The 15,593-nt window shown below is 40.3% G+C and overlaps 1 long non-coding RNA gene across 1 annotated transcript in view; it reads left to right on the forward strand.

Annotated features, from left to right (window-relative positions):
• LOC117063978 overlaps window positions 1–15,593 on the forward strand; it is an 18,487-nt gene continuing 2,894 nt past the window's right edge. Inside the window, exons 1-2 of the long non-coding RNA XR_004429200.1 lie at window positions 1–12; window positions 15,446–15,454. This is a non-coding gene — a long non-coding RNA (uncharacterized LOC117063978). The remainder of the gene's footprint in view (window positions 13–15,445; window positions 15,455–15,593) is intronic.

The following is a 15,593-nucleotide window of genomic DNA, read 5'->3' on the forward strand; positions in this document are numbered from 1 at the left end:
GACTTGATATGTGTGTGTGTGTGTGTGTGTGTGTGGTGTGTGAGTGGGGTATGTGAGTGAGGTTTGTGTGAGAGTGGTGTGTGTGTGTGTGTGTGTATGTGTGTTTGTAGAAATGCCAGGCATTAGAACTGGGTTCAGGGGCAACCAGGAGGAAGCTCAACCCAGCAGGGTGGAGAGCTGCCCAGCAGCTCGTGCCTTTTTCCTCTACCCACTTCCATCCCAGATAGTGACCTCTGAGGCCTCTTTGCTATTCCCTCTCCCTCTGACTTGATCTTGGAGATGCCAGCCTTCTCTGAGAACTCCCTCCCACCTCAAGAGGCCTCTTTGCGCAAGGACAAAGGGATTGTGTTAGATGAGGCCAATTATTCCCCCTGCTATTAGTCCCTGGGAATATAGGGTCAGCAGACCAACATTTGACTTGTCTGTAGTTAAAAAGAAACTGTCCTAACCCCAATGACAGAGCTCAGAAAAATAATGACTATTAACGATTAAAGGAGCTGTGTGTGTGAGTGCGTGTGTGTGGTGTATGCATCTGTGTGTGGGATACATTGTGAAGGGATCGGGGGTTGGGGATCCGTAATCAAATGAAAAACCAAAGCCAGACGGAATAACATTTCACTCGTGTATTTATTTTGTTCTGTTCATTCATAAAACAGATTTTGGACAGGTTCTCAACCTTTTTGAGGTCAAAAAATTCTCTGGTAAGCTGGTGAAAGCTATCAACATTTTCTCTCACAAAGCACCCCTTACATACACAAAAGTCTTGTATATAATTTGGGGGGCTTCACCAATCCCCCGAGACCTCTAGGTTCCTTAGCCCTTTGGCTGTACCTCGGAGGAGGAAAGATATCCTAGAGGTATCTCATTTCTTAAAGGACTATTACAACATTATAATTACTTTTTTCCCCAAGAGCTAATTAAAGCACCCACAAAGCCTTGAGATTTACTCAGTCGGCTGAGTCACAATGGAACAGTAAAGAAAGCGGAATGGAAGCATCTGTTGCCAGAAGCACATGAATGCCAGGTGATGATTAGAAAAAAATCTTATAAGAGAGATAAAAGGCATCATTGTCACTTTGAACTTGAAAAACATCTACACTGCACAGAAGCATGTGGCCCAAGTTAAACGTGATGATAGCAACAGAAAGAGTTCAGAACTGTAATCATAGGCACTCAGAGCCATAGAGACTTTTTAGAAAGTGCATAATGCATTTACCCTCAGTGCTGTCTTGTACACTTACTCCATAATTTTGCCATATTTTCCTATTCTAAACCTAAATGTTTTCTTTATCATCACTTGATGGGAAAGGGCCCTGTATGATACGCATGCCAGAGACCACGCGCCTGCCAGCCCCAGGGACTGCCGGCAAGGCAGGGGCTGATGGGTATAGCTGAGAGCCTTCTCAGAAAGGTGGATGGGAGAAGTGCAGGGGAGCCCCTTTTCCCATTGAGGGGCTGTAATTTTCATCCTGAGGCTTTTTTCTTTTTCTTTTTCTTTTTTTTTTTTGAGATGGAGTCTTGCTCTGTTGCCCAGGCTGGAGTGCAGTGGCATGCTCTCAGCTCACTGTAACCTCTGCCTCCTGGGTTCAAGCAATTCTTCTGCCTTAGCTTCCTGAGTAGCTGAGACTACAAGTGTACAAGTCCATGCCACCATGCCTGGCTAATTTTTGTATTTTTAGTAGAAATGGGGTTTCACTAAGTTGGCCAGGCTGGTCTCAAACTCCTGCCCTCTCAGGTGATCCACCCGCCTTGGTCTCCCAAAGTGCTGGGATTACAGGCGTGAGCCACTGCACCTGGCCAACCTGGGGTTTTCAAAAAGTCCTCACCCTCCTGGGCATTGGCTGTGAGTGACCATTGCTGTAGGATTTGCCTATTTTCTTTTCTTGACTGTCAGTCAGTACCACCTTGACTGTCCAGGGTCTTTGAACACTAGTTTTCTGGATTAATAAACGTCAATCCAGCCAGGTGTGGTGACTCACGCCTGTAATACCAACACTTTAGGAGGCTGAGGCGGGCAGATCACGAGGTCAGGAGTTTGAGACCAGCCTGGCCAACATGATGAAACTCCATCTCTACTAAAGATACGAAAGACAATTAGCTGGGCATGGTGGCATGAGCCTGTAATCCCAGCTACTCGGGAGGCTGAGGCAGGAGAATCACTTGAACCTGGGAGGTGGAGGTTGCAGTGAGCCAAGATTGCGCCACTGCACTCCAGCCTGGGCAACAGGGTGTGAGACTCCATATCAAACAAACAAACAAACAAACAAACAAATAAATAAATAAATGTCAGTCCTTTACATCCACATGTCCTGTATCTTTGAACAGAAATCTTTCCAAAATCTCCCTGCATGTTTTGACCTCACTGAACTGAATGAATTAGTTTTATTCTGGGTAGGATGGGGAGGAAGCCCCAGTGGGTTGGTTCATGCTCTGGGAGTCCATGCTGGCTCAGAAGAGTTCCAAGGGTTAGGCTAATTACCTGTTTGCCTCTTTCTCACAGACGCGCAAATGAAACTGTGGGACATCTGACGTAGAGCCAGTTTAACGTGGCTTTTTCTTCAAAATTTATCAATGAGTTATAAGCAGAAACAACCTTTTTCCACAATGCATAATACTCTCTTAAATGCCAGAAAAACTCCACCTTTTTCTTTTTGTCTACCTTTCTCTGCATCCTTTGATTTTCCACTGACTTCCCAAACATTGTCTATTTATGCATCTTGAACACAATGCAGTTCTTCAGCCTGCTCTTCTATCTTACTGAAATTGAAGTTGCTACAATATGCAGGAGATGCATCCTTTGCCATTTCCAGGTTTTATCCGAGGCCGACTTTGTCTGTTGAGTGTACCTTTGCCAACATAATATGAGACTACAGTTCCTCCATGGCTTCCTTGATAGTTTACTTTTTCACTGAATTCCAAGCACAGGCAATATCTGAAAATTAGATTTTTGGTATTCTGAGGCCGAAAGTCTTGTAAGATGCTGTGCCAGTTATTAAGCTGTTGGTTCTTAGCTGCAAACCCACCCTGCCCTGCTCTGCTCTGTGAGGCTGGGGCTGCTACTCTGCAAATCTCATTTCTGCTTCTCCAGTAAGGCTCTGTCAATAGAGGGTGCTAGATAGAAACTTGCAAGGCTGTGGGAGGGAGAAGGGACTTGCTGTGGCCTCCCCTTCCCTGCTTGTGGTTCCTGTGAAATTCAGCCCAATAATAATTCTTCACTCTGGCAGAGACAGTTCCTCCCATGGAAGCAACTGAATCCTGTTGGATCCTGTTTGTAGTTTTTTCAACACTTGCAAAGCCACTTTCATCCTGTCACTCTGAGAGATATCAGCACCCGCCACCCAGCATCTCCGCTTCAGAGGTCTGAGTCCCAGACCCACTGGGTTCTTGTTCAAGTTCAGAGACATCAGCACCAACTGACCAGTACCCTTTCATCAAAGGTCTGGGCCCCGTGCCTCTGAGCAGCTCAGAAGCACCAGTGCCAGTGCAAGCAGCTTGCCCTCAGGTGACTGAGGTAACGAGCCTTCCCTTCCTGGAAAAGTTTCTCATGAAATGTTTCATAAAATGAAATTCTCTAATAGCACTTTATTTTCTGAATAATGTCTTAGACCATAAGTTGAATCACTGAGGTAAAAGTGATGGATACAAAAAGGATAACACTAACTTTGGACTCTTCCCTTGATCAAGAGGAGCCCCACACATGTAGCAGTTGAGTCATTTGCTGTCCTCAGGCAAACCCCTAGTTCTGTAATAACCATTAGCTACAGTTGCATAAATATATTACAATCATGAAAGTCTTTTTCTCAGCCGTGTGTTGACTTATACTTTGCAAAGAGCTGGTAAAAAGGTGACACCTTGGAGAGCCTGGAAAAGATTAAATTGTTCCCTAGGCACCAAAAGTTCTGTTTTTTTTTTTTTTTTTTTCCAATTTTTTAGTGGATACCTATAGCATTAGAATATTCAGTAAGGATCAGTGTGTCCCTTTTCTCCAGCTTAAAATCAAGGACATGTACACCACTTACAAGGAAACGGACAAGCAACAATAAACAAACCCTTTGCATCAGCTTTATATAAACGCCCAAAAGAAAGAAGTACATTTATCTGAGAACACCACACATTGTCCAACAACTCCATGGTCCAGTGATTCTTGTCATGCCTCACTTTGAAATGGACAAGTCATCGTTCAGAAAACATATAGCTCAGTCAGACATATTTGTTCATTGAAATCTTGTGCCTTTGGCTGTGCCCTGAGCCAATATTTCACTGAAAACCTCTTCCTCCTCTGCAGCTTCTTTCTCCAAAGCAGGACAATGGTTGTTGACTTTAACAATCAAATATGAACCTGCTGAGAATTTGATGAGATCCTGTCTGATCTCTGATGTCCTATAATGCAGATACCTTCTTTTGCTTTAAGTTTCCTTTCTTGCAGAGCCTGAGACATTCTGTTACAGCTTGTTTATTTGGGATGTGATTCCCAAAGAAGGGAGCATGGGGCAGAGAAGAAGCGGAGGTTACCTCTAAGGTTGGTGGAGCTCAATTCTGTCAGGCCTAGAGTTAGCACACAGAACGCCTTTCAGAACCATCTGCTGCAGGCCAGGAGTCTGGAACATTTCTCCATTGGCTTCCATTGCCAGTTGGTTGAAGGTTACCTGAGGCTGTTCACTGTCTTCCGCTTATGGGCTGCGTAGAGTGGGATTATGTGGGACAGCACACTGGGGTTGGGGATGCTGTCACAGCTCACATGAAACTGTCTCCCACAGTTGCAGCTCCAGTCAGAGCGCGTAGATGGGATGGACTTAGTCACCAGAGGTGAGCAGCTGGCTTTGGAGCTGGACTACCTGGCATCAGGTCCCTAACTCCATCACTGATTAACCATGAAATCTTGGGCAAATAATCAAACATTGCTTTTCTTGTCAGTGTAACAGGAGTAATAACAGTGCTTTACCTTAGCTATGGTTACCCAACTATGCTCTCCTAGTTTAAACTGTGTGCAAATCTCCCTTTTATCTTTTAAGGTGGACACAACTTCTCTGTGTTTCCATATTTCTCCTCTGTGCCAGCACATGCTGAGTGAAGTACTCCTTCCCTTTCCAGTTGCGTACTTTAGGGTTTTGCAGCTTAGCTGCCCTTCTGTGGACTCCCCCACATGGTTTCCCTCCTCCTTTTTCATCCCTCTGCTTCTCTGCCTCCCTACCCTGTTTGTCCTCAGGGTGCAGAGGGGCTGCAGAGTTCAAGCCCTCAGTGTGCCCTCCTGCTGCTGCTGACCACAGCCCTGTGGGGCTGAGGTCATATTGTACTTCCTTGAACAACTCACTGCAACCCACCCTACTTTCTTGCAAGTGCTGATGTAAACATTTCTCTGCCAGAATCTGATAACATTCTAACACTGCCAGTACATAGATTAATGTTGACACTTTTAGTGATGCTCTAAATACAGATAAGCTAAAGTGGTTCAGCTAATGTCAGCATTCAGGGGCCTAAACTTCCCAAACTAACTACAGCTGCTCTAGACTTTACTTACTACTGCTAGGAAAAAGCGTCATACCTCCCGGCAAACACAGATATTTTTCTTTTTCAGATAGTAAGATACAGGTTGAGTTGAGTATCCTTTATCTGAAATGCTGGAGACCAGAAGTGTTGTAGATTTCAATGTTGTTCAGATTTTGGAATATTTGCATTACATTTAGTTGTTCAGCGTCCCTAAACCAAAAAATCTAAAATTGGAAATGCTCCAGTGAGCATTTCTTTTGAGCATCATGTTGGTGCTCAAAAAGTTTTGGATTTTAGAGCATTTCAGATTTCAGATTTTCAGAGTAGGGATACTCAACCTATAATAATTTTAACCTTGGCTGACAGAATACTCGGAGCTAAATTGTATGTTCCAACATAAGAGTTATACTTCACTGATGTTTTCTGATATATCCATCTTTTCCCCTGGATAATTAACTCTTATTTTAATTATCCTAATATATAGGTGTTTTGTTGTAAGCTCAGTGAAATCCTTACAGAAGTAAGCAGTGTGTGAGTAGAAAATGATGCATGAATTACTAGAGGTGTCATTGCCCCATGAAAATATACAACCTACATTGGTTGTGTAGTCGTTCCTGAACACAACATCTTTCAAGACCAGGATTTCTAAAACTTGTTACACGAGTAGTTGGTAGTTTCCACTATCTTTTTGTTTAATATTTCAGAGGATATGTAGTATTTTAGTGAAGATATTTTGGGTGCAGGATACCAAAAACCTAATCCAATGCACAGGCTTGAACATTAGATGGGATTCACTGAGTTTTTGTGACACAAATGCTTGGTGGTTTGATCAGGGTTCTGGTTCTGTCTTAACTTCTCTTAGCTTCTCCTGCCCTGTGTGGGCTTTGTCTTCAGGCTGGCTTTCCTCGGCAGGGCAGGCCTGCTAGTTGTCTGTGATGAAGACATACTCTCTCTGCAGGAGTTCATCCCGGAACCAAACACCACAGCAAGGGTAGTTGGAGGTGCCCTGACTGGGCTAGACTGGTCAGGCCTGGGCTGATGCTGGGATGCACAGGGGAGTCCACCCCACAGAAAGCCCAGGTGCTTCACAGTAGGGGTGGGGTGGGGTAGCAGACAGGAAGGGAGGTTTATTGCCTCCATTGACAAGGCTGATGAAAAGAACCACTAGGAGGTGAGCTACTATAAAACTCTGCAAATGTAATTATTTGGGATGAACAATGCCAGGTTGTGCTTGATGGAACTTCTAGGTCCTTTTGGAGCCCTCCCACTTTCTGGTAAGCCTTTAGACAAAATCTGCTTTGTGATGCCTCTAGAATGGGGCAGGTGGAAAGCTTCCTGCAATTACATTCCTTTTATATAATGTTTCTACACCAGAGGTTTGCAGTTTTATAGGATTCACCTGCCAATTGGCAACCGATTTGAGACATTTTAGTGCATCAGGAGAAGGAGGGGACATGCTGAGGGAGCAGCCTGGTGCTTGGTGGAATGTATACTGTAATCACTTTACATCACAAAGACCCTTAAAACAATTATACACTTCTGCAAAGAGAACTCGAAAAGCATTCTGGATACTTTCTTCTCTTAATTTACCAAAGACTACACCAATTCTTTTTAGAAAATGAACTTTTTTCCCTAGTAACTATATTGTCCCATATCTGGTTATAATTTATGTGTGAAGTAAGTAATTAATAGAGGACTGCCAGAATTTATGAGAATAAGAAACCCCATGAGTTCACGTGTGCACACACACTCAGAAGACATTGATATAGTTTGGATACTTGTACCCTACAGATCTCACATTGGAATGTCAACCCCAATGTTTGAGGTGGGCCTAGTGGGAGGTGTATGCAACACAGGGGTGGATCCCTCTTGAGTGGCCTGGTGCCCATCCTTGCAGTCGTGAGTGAGTTCTTGCTCTACTAATTCGCCCAAGATCGGGTTGTTTAAAAGAGTCTGAGACTTCCTCCTCTCTTCCTTGCTCCCTCTCTCACTACGTGATATACTGGCTCCCCTTCACCTGCTGCTGTGATTGGAAGCTTCCCGAGGCCCTATGCTTCCTGTATAGCCTGCAGAAGCATAAGCCAAATAAACCTCTTTTTTTAAATATAAATTACCCAGTCTAGGTATTCCTTTATTGCAATGCAAACAGTCTAAGAAAACTGTTTTCACTGCCTAGCTGAAAGGAGACAATGGCCTCTGTAAAGCACTTTGTCATGGACAAGTGATGCTGGCATATCATTATAATTGTGACCTATGAAATCTTTGCCTATTCTCAGGTTGCAAATATTTTTCTCCTGACTGTTCTATATAGTAGCCCCTGCTTATCTGCAGGGGGCATATTCTAAGACCCCCCAGTGGATACCTGAAACCATGGATAGTAAAGAACTCTATATATACTGTGGTTTTTTCTTATGCATATATTCCTATTATAAAGTTTAATTTATAAATTAGGCACAGGAAGAGATTACAACAAATTATAATAAAACAGACAATTATAATGACATGCCAGCATCACTATTCTTTTTTTTTTTTTTTTTTGAGACGGAGTCTCCCTCTGCCGCCCGGGCTGGAGTGCAGTGGCCAGATCTCAGCTCACTGCAAGCTCTGCCTCCCGGGTTCACGCCATTCTCCTGCCTCAGCCTCCGGAGTAGCTGGGACTACAGGCGCCCGCCACCACGCCCGGCTAGTTTTTTGTATTTTTTTAGTAGAGACGGGGTTTCACCGTGTTAGCCAGGATGGTCTCGATCTCCTCACCTCGTGATCCGCCCGTCTCGGCCTCCCAAAGTGCTGGGATTACAGGCTTGAGCCACCGCGCCCGGCCCAGCATCACTATTGCACATTGGGGCCATTACAAAGTAAAATAAGGGTTGCTTGAACATGAGCACTGTGATGTCACGACAGTTGATCTGATAACCCAGATGGCTGCTAAATGACCCATAGGCAGGTAGCATCTACAGTGGAGATCCACCAGACAAAGGGATGATTCACATCCTAGGAGGGACGGGACAGATGACCTGAGATTTCATCACGTTACTCAGAACAGCACATGATTTAAAACGTGTGAGTTGACCAGGGGTAGTGGCTCACACCAGTAATCCCAGCACTTCGGGAGGCTGATGTGGGTAGACCACTTGAGCCCAGGAGTTCAAGACCAGCCTGGGCAATGTGGCTAACTCCTATCTTTACAAAAAATACACAAATTAACCAGGTGTGGTGGTGCATGCCTGTAGTTCCAGCTACTCAGGAGGCTGAGGTTGGAGGATTGCTTGAGCCTGAGAGACTAAGGCTGCAGTGAGCCAAGATTGTGCCATTGCACTCCAGCCTGGGTGACAGACTGAGATTCTCTCTCAAAAAAAAAAAAAAATTTTGGGTGTGAGTGGAAGATGAGCCACATATCCCTTTGGTTGGCTGAGGGTAACTGAAACCATGGAAAGCAAAACTGCGGATAAAGGGGGACTACTATAATTTTAGCTGTATTATGTTTAGGTCTATCATCCATATTGAATTGATTTTGTGTATGAGTGCAGATAGGAATTGAGATTCATTTTCTTCCCCATGTGGATATTTACTTTTCCAGCATCATTTGTTGAAAAGTGCTTACTTTTCCCATTGGAGCTTTGGTGACTTTGTCAGTCATTAAGTAACCTTACAGATGTGAGTCTAGGTCTAGGCTCCCTGTTGTGTTTTATTCATGTATTTGCATAAACTTGCTTTGTGTACATTAGCTTGACTACTGAAGCCTCAAAATCAGGTTGTGGGAGTCCTCATATTCTGTCTTGTCGATATTAATTTAGAGATCCTAGGACCTTAGTGTTTCCATATAAATTTCAGAATCAATTTGTCCGTTTCTCTGAAAACCTAACCTAATTATGAATTGTATTGCATTGAATGTATAGATCAATCTAGGGAGACTGCATATTATAAAAGCGTTGGGTTTTTCAACTTATGAACATGAAATACCTCTCCATGTATTTAGGTCTTCTAAATTCATAGTTTTCTGCATAGAGTTATTAAATATCTTTTGTTAACCTTATTTCTAAGTATTTGATGTTTTAGATATTATAAATAAAATTGGTTTTTAAACTTTATTTACCTTTTTTTTGCTGGTAATTAATCAAAATATAATTTATTTTTGCAGATTGACCTTGTATTCTGTGACCTTGCTATTTTTACATAAATTCCTCAGGATTCTCTTTGTAAACAATGATGTCATTTGTACACAAAGAGAGTTTTACTTCTTCATTTTCAATGTTTATGACTATTATTTCTTTTTGTTTTATTTTACTGCCTAGGACCTCCAGTACAATGTTGAACAGAAGTGGTGAGAGTGAACATTTTTAGCTTGTTCTTGATAATAAAAGAGGACACTATTTCGCCATTATCATAAATGGCAGTTGGACTTGGTGAAATAATGTCTGTGCTTATGAAATGATTATACATTTGTCTTCTCTTTCATTTTATTAATATGGTGGATTACACTGACAATTTAATATGTTAAATCCACATTGCATTCTTGTGATATGCCTACTTGTGTATGGAATATGACCTTTTGCATATATTTTTGTATTTGATTTGCTAGTAATTTATTTAAGTTCATGAGGGATATTCTGTAGTTTTCTTTTATTGTAATATATTTGTTAGTTTTTTGGTATCAAATTTACATAGTCCTCATAAAAGTGATTCAGACAATGTTCTCTTGTGTTTTAGAAAGAGTTTGTCTAAATTTGATGTCATTTCTTCCTCAAATGTTTGACAGAAATCACCAAAGAAACTATCTGAGTCTGGAATTTTCTTTGTGTGAAGGTTTTTGATAATACCTTCAATTTCTTTACTAAGTATAAGGCTAGTAACATTTTTTTCATTGTGTGTTATTTTTATTTTTCAAAGGATTATTCTATTTTATCCGAATTGACAAATTTATTGGCATTAAGTTATTCATATATTGCCTTATTATCTTTTAAATGTCTATAGGCTCTATACTGGTGTCCCTGATTTTATTCTTGATATTGCTAATTTGTGTCTTCTTTTATCCTTTCTTAGTCTAGGTAGAGGTATATAGTTTTTATGCATATTTTGAAGAACCACCTTTTGGCTCTGTTATTTGTCTATCATTTGTCTGTTTTCTCTTTTGTTAGTTTCAGCTTTATTTTCTCATTCCTTAGCATTTGTTATAGTGTAGATGTGCTGGCAATGAACTCAGGTAGTTTTTATTTGCCTGAAAATATTTTTCTTACTTTCCTTCTTGAAGAATATTTTGTTTGGATATCAAATTCTAGGTTGACAGTGTTCCCCCTACCCCAGCACTTCAACTGTTTGGTTCCATTATTTTCTGGCCTGTGTTTTATCAGATGAAAAGTTGGCCATCATTTATATTATTATTCCCTTCTATGCAATTTATCTTTTTTTGAGATAGGGTCTCACTCTGTCACCCATGCTACAGTGCAGCGGTGTGAACTCAGCTTACTGCAACCTTCACCTCCTGAGCTCAAGTGAGCCTCCCACCTCAGCCCCCCAAGTAGCTGGGACCACAGGTGCATGCCACCACACCTGGCTAATTTTTTTATTTTTAGTAGAGATGGGGTTTTGCCATGTTGTTCAACCTAGTCTCAAACTCATGAGCTGAGGCGATCTGTCTGCCTCAACCTCCCAAAGTGCTGGAATTACAAGCATAAGCCACCACACGCAGACTTTAATTTACCATTTTTATTTGGCTGTCTTTTTTGTTTTGTTTTTTTGTTTGTTTGTTTGTTTTTTTGCAGAAATGGGATCCACTGTGTTGCTCAAGCTGGTCTCGAACTCCTAGTGTCAAGCAATCCTCCCACCTTAGTCTCCCAAAATGCTGGGATTATAGGCATGAGCCACCATGCCCAGTCAATAATTTTTTTAACCTGATAGTAACATGTATGCACACATACACACACACACACATACATATGTGTGTATATATATATGCATGTGGAGATATACTTATGACATTGACAATTTTAGTATGTTAAATCAACATTGCATTCTTGTGATAAACTTAACTTGTTCATGGTGTATTTTTTTGCATGTATTTTTGTATTTGCACAAATATTTATATTTGCATATTTTTTGTATATATCTCCACATAGCATATATATATATATTCATTCTGCTTGAGGTTCACTGAGGTTCTTTAGATATTTTGGACATTGTTTTTCAAAAAACTTTAATTTTTGCTTCATCCTTTTTCTCCTTTTTTGGAACCTCAATTATGTATGTTATACCTTTTGATATTATCCCATAGGTTAAATTTTTTTTCTTCAGATTGAATTATGTTGACTAATCTTTTTTTCAAAATCACAGGTTCTTTCTTCTAACATTTTCAATATTCTATTAAGCCCATCTAGTGAATTTTTTATTTTACATGTTGTAATTGTGAGCTTGGTATATTTAATGTTTCTGTTTCTCTGCAAAGATTTCCTATTTGTCAATTCATTAGGAACTTCTTTTACATCTTTGAACATAGTTTCATTTGCTGATTTAAAAATCTTCATCTGCTTAATCCAATGTGTTGGTTCTTATGGAGTGTCATTTTCTGTTTGTGTGTGCATGAGTGTGCACACACCCACTCACCTGTATGTCTAGTAATTTTTATTTTATTCTGGACATTGTGGACAACCTGCTCTACAGCCTATGGCTTCTCTTACGGTTCCTCTGAAGAGATGTAAATTTTTGTTTTAAAAAGGCCAGGTAAGGTTACTCACACCTATAATCCCAGCAGTTTAGGAGGCCAAGGTGGGAGAATTGCTTGAGCACAGGAGTTTGAGAACAGCTTGGGCAACACAGGGAGACTTCCTCTCTACTAAAAATTAAAAGATAAGTGAGGCATGGTGGCATGTACCTGTAGTCCCAGCTACTTGGAAGGCTAAGGCCAAGGATTGCTTGAGCCCATAAGCTTGAGGTTGCAGTGAGCTATGATTGTGCCGCTGACCTCCAGCTTGGGTGACAGAGCAAGACTTTGTGTCAAAAAAAAAAAAGTTCTATTTAAGCAGAAAATTAACTTGGTTGAACTCAAATTCCAAAAATCTGTCATAGCTGTTGTGAGAAACAGCTGACATTTTGTCTAATTCTTTTAGTCTTACATAGGCTGCTTGAAGTCTGTCTCATACATGCATAGTTCAGGGGCATTGAGAGATTTACAGAGTTTATATTCTGAATTTGGAGCTCCTCTTCTGTGGCTCTCTCCTTTTAATGCTTTCTCTCAGCACTTTTCAGCCGTGGTGATAGCCCTGAGTTTTATCCTTTGATTTCCCCAAGCCAGTAAGACTGAAAGTTTCTATTTGATTTCAAGATGCCCTGAGAGGTGCCAACTGGGATCTTACTGCCTTCAGGCAAGAAGCTGTGAAAACAGAAAACTCATTAGTGTGGGTCACTTCTTTGAAGGGCAGACTCCTGTCCAGTTTCTGCTTTCTTTTGGCCCCCTTTCAGTGCCTTTAGCTTGTTATTTTTAGATAGTTTTAAAAAACATTTCTTCCAGAATTTATAGTTGTTATCTGCAGATTGGTCTTACACAGACTTCTCTACCATTACCATGTCAGTTGTCTTTTGACCTTGTTTATGATGTTTTTTGACATGCAAACATCTTTTATTTTTATAAATGTAAATTAATCAATCTTTCCTTTTATTGCCTCTGGATTTTAGGTCACAGTTCTTTCTTTACACCCAAGTTAAACAGAAATTCACCTATGTTTTCTTCTAGTGCTTGTTTGGGTTTGTTAAAAATTTTTTACATTATTTTCCTAATATATTCAGAGTTTATGTATAAAGTGTGAGGTATAATTTAATTTTATCTTTTTACAAATGGTTAATTAGTTGTCCCAGGACTATTTATTAAAAAGTCCGTCTTTGTCCTAATGATATGAGATGTAACCTTTATCATATTCTAAATTTCCACATATTCTGTGGTCTATTTTGAAATTTATATTCTATTCTGTCCACTCATTGGCATCTCACTGTTTTAATTAGAGAGGCTTTAATGTGTGTTTTCATATAGGAAAGTGTTAGTCCTGACTTGTGTCTTTTCTTTTTCATTGTTTTCCAATTTCTGTATGTTTACTTTTCACTATAAATTTTTAAACAGTCATATTGGGATGTAATTTACATACCATACATTTTACCCATTTAACATGTCCAATTTAATATTTTTTACTATATTCAATATGTTTTGTATATTGAAACCATCATCCCCATTTAATTTTAGAACATTGTTACCCCTCCTAAAAGAAACCTTCTATCCATTATCAGTCATTCCCTGTTCTTTCTCCTACCCTCCTCCCAGCCCTAAGCCATCACTATTCTACTTATTTTATTTATTTATTTATTTGAAACAGAGTCTCCCTCCTTGCTCAGGCTGGAGTGCAGTGGTGTGATCTCAGCTCACTGCAACCTCCACCTCTTGGGTTCAAGTGATTCTCATATCTCAGCCTCCTGAGTAGCTGAGATTACCGGCATGCGCCACTATGCCTGGCTAATTTTTGTATTTTTAGTAGAGACAAGGTTTCACCCTGTTGGCCAGGCTGGTCTAAAGCTCCTAGCCTCAAGTGATCCACCCGCCTCAGCCTCCCAAAGTGCTGGGATTACAGGTGTGAGCCATTGCCCCCAGCCTCTGCTTTCTTTCTCTATAAATTTGCCTACTTTGGACATTTCATATAAATAGAATCATATAACATGTGATCTTTTGTGATTAATCGTATAAATTTTAGTGCGAACTTAGCATCATAAAAAATGCTTACTGGTATTTTTATTGATATTTCATTAAATGTATAAATTAAGGAGAACTGACATCTTTATGATACAGAGTTTTCCTACAAGAAGAATAAGAGCTGTCTTTCCGTTTGTTCAAATCTAGTTTTCTGTCATCAGGAATTTGAAATTTTCCTCATTTAGATTTTACACATTTCTTGTTAAGTTTATTCCTATATATTTTATTTCATGCTGTGTTGCTCTTATAAATGGGATTTGCACTACATTATATTTTCTAACTGGTTATTGTTTGTGTTTTTAAAGACTATTGTTTCTAAAGGTTAATTTTACCTTCTTTTATCTTATGGAATTATTTTATTGTTTTAGTTGTATTGATTTTCTCAGACTTTCCAAGTATACTCTCATATCTTCTTCAAATAAAAATAGGTTTACTTCTTTTGCAATTCTCTAAGTCTTGCAAGCATCTAAGTGCTCTCCCTTATCTATAGGCGTTGCCATATAATGTTGAATAACAGAGGAGGTAAAAGTCATTCTCACTTTGTGTCTTATCTTAATAGAAATGCTTCTAATGGGAAACAAATCCTTTCATTAACATACACACCTTGAATGACTTATTCTTGTCTGTTTAATAAATGAATATTTATTCCTCTGTCTCTTGGAATTATGATTAACCTCAAATCTTTGCTTTGGATTCACAAATCCATTTTGTGATCCACAGTGATATTAGATTACATGGAGTCATGTTACAAGCTATATATTAATGTACGAAATCTGTCCCAATGTCTCCAGCTTGGGTCACTATGCTCTAAAATATTTTTGCTTATTTAAATGAGTAAAATGTTATCTTTTTGGTATAATCACTCTGGAAAACTTTATGGCAGTATTTACTAAAGCAATAACATATAATATGATCTGGCAATTTCCTCCTGTATGTATCCCACAGAATGACTGCTATGTCCTACAAAAAACATAGGTTAGAATGTTCATAAAAGCTTTATTCATAGTAGCTTAAAACCACAAACAATCCAAATTCTCGTTGTAAGTAAAATGGATCTGAGACAGGAGAGTTCCCTTGACCTCCACACAGGACTTGTGACAGGGGTGGCTCATTTACTCAGCCACCATGCTCAAACCCTTTGCAGGAGGGGGAGCATGCAGGTGAGCAGGTGCAGGAGCCAGGCGAATACCTTTGGGTGCCAGCAGGAACGAGCTCCGTACTGGCCCACGGCAGCATCTAGGGGTTACCCATGATTTCTGGAGGCCCAGAAGGCGTGTGTTACAAACAATGCTCTTTTAGCCCTGCCGTCAGTGGATGGCTTGAGTGATTAGCAGCTCAGCGAAGAGTCAGTGTGACAGCCTTTTTGGGTTCCCGTACCCAG

This window comes from Trachypithecus francoisi, unplaced genomic scaffold (genome assembly GCF_009764315.1).
Source record: "Trachypithecus francoisi isolate TF-2019V2 unplaced genomic scaffold, Tfra_2.0 Lachesis_group19, whole genome shotgun sequence".
NCBI lineage: Eukaryota > Metazoa > Chordata > Mammalia > Primates > Cercopithecidae > Trachypithecus > Trachypithecus francoisi.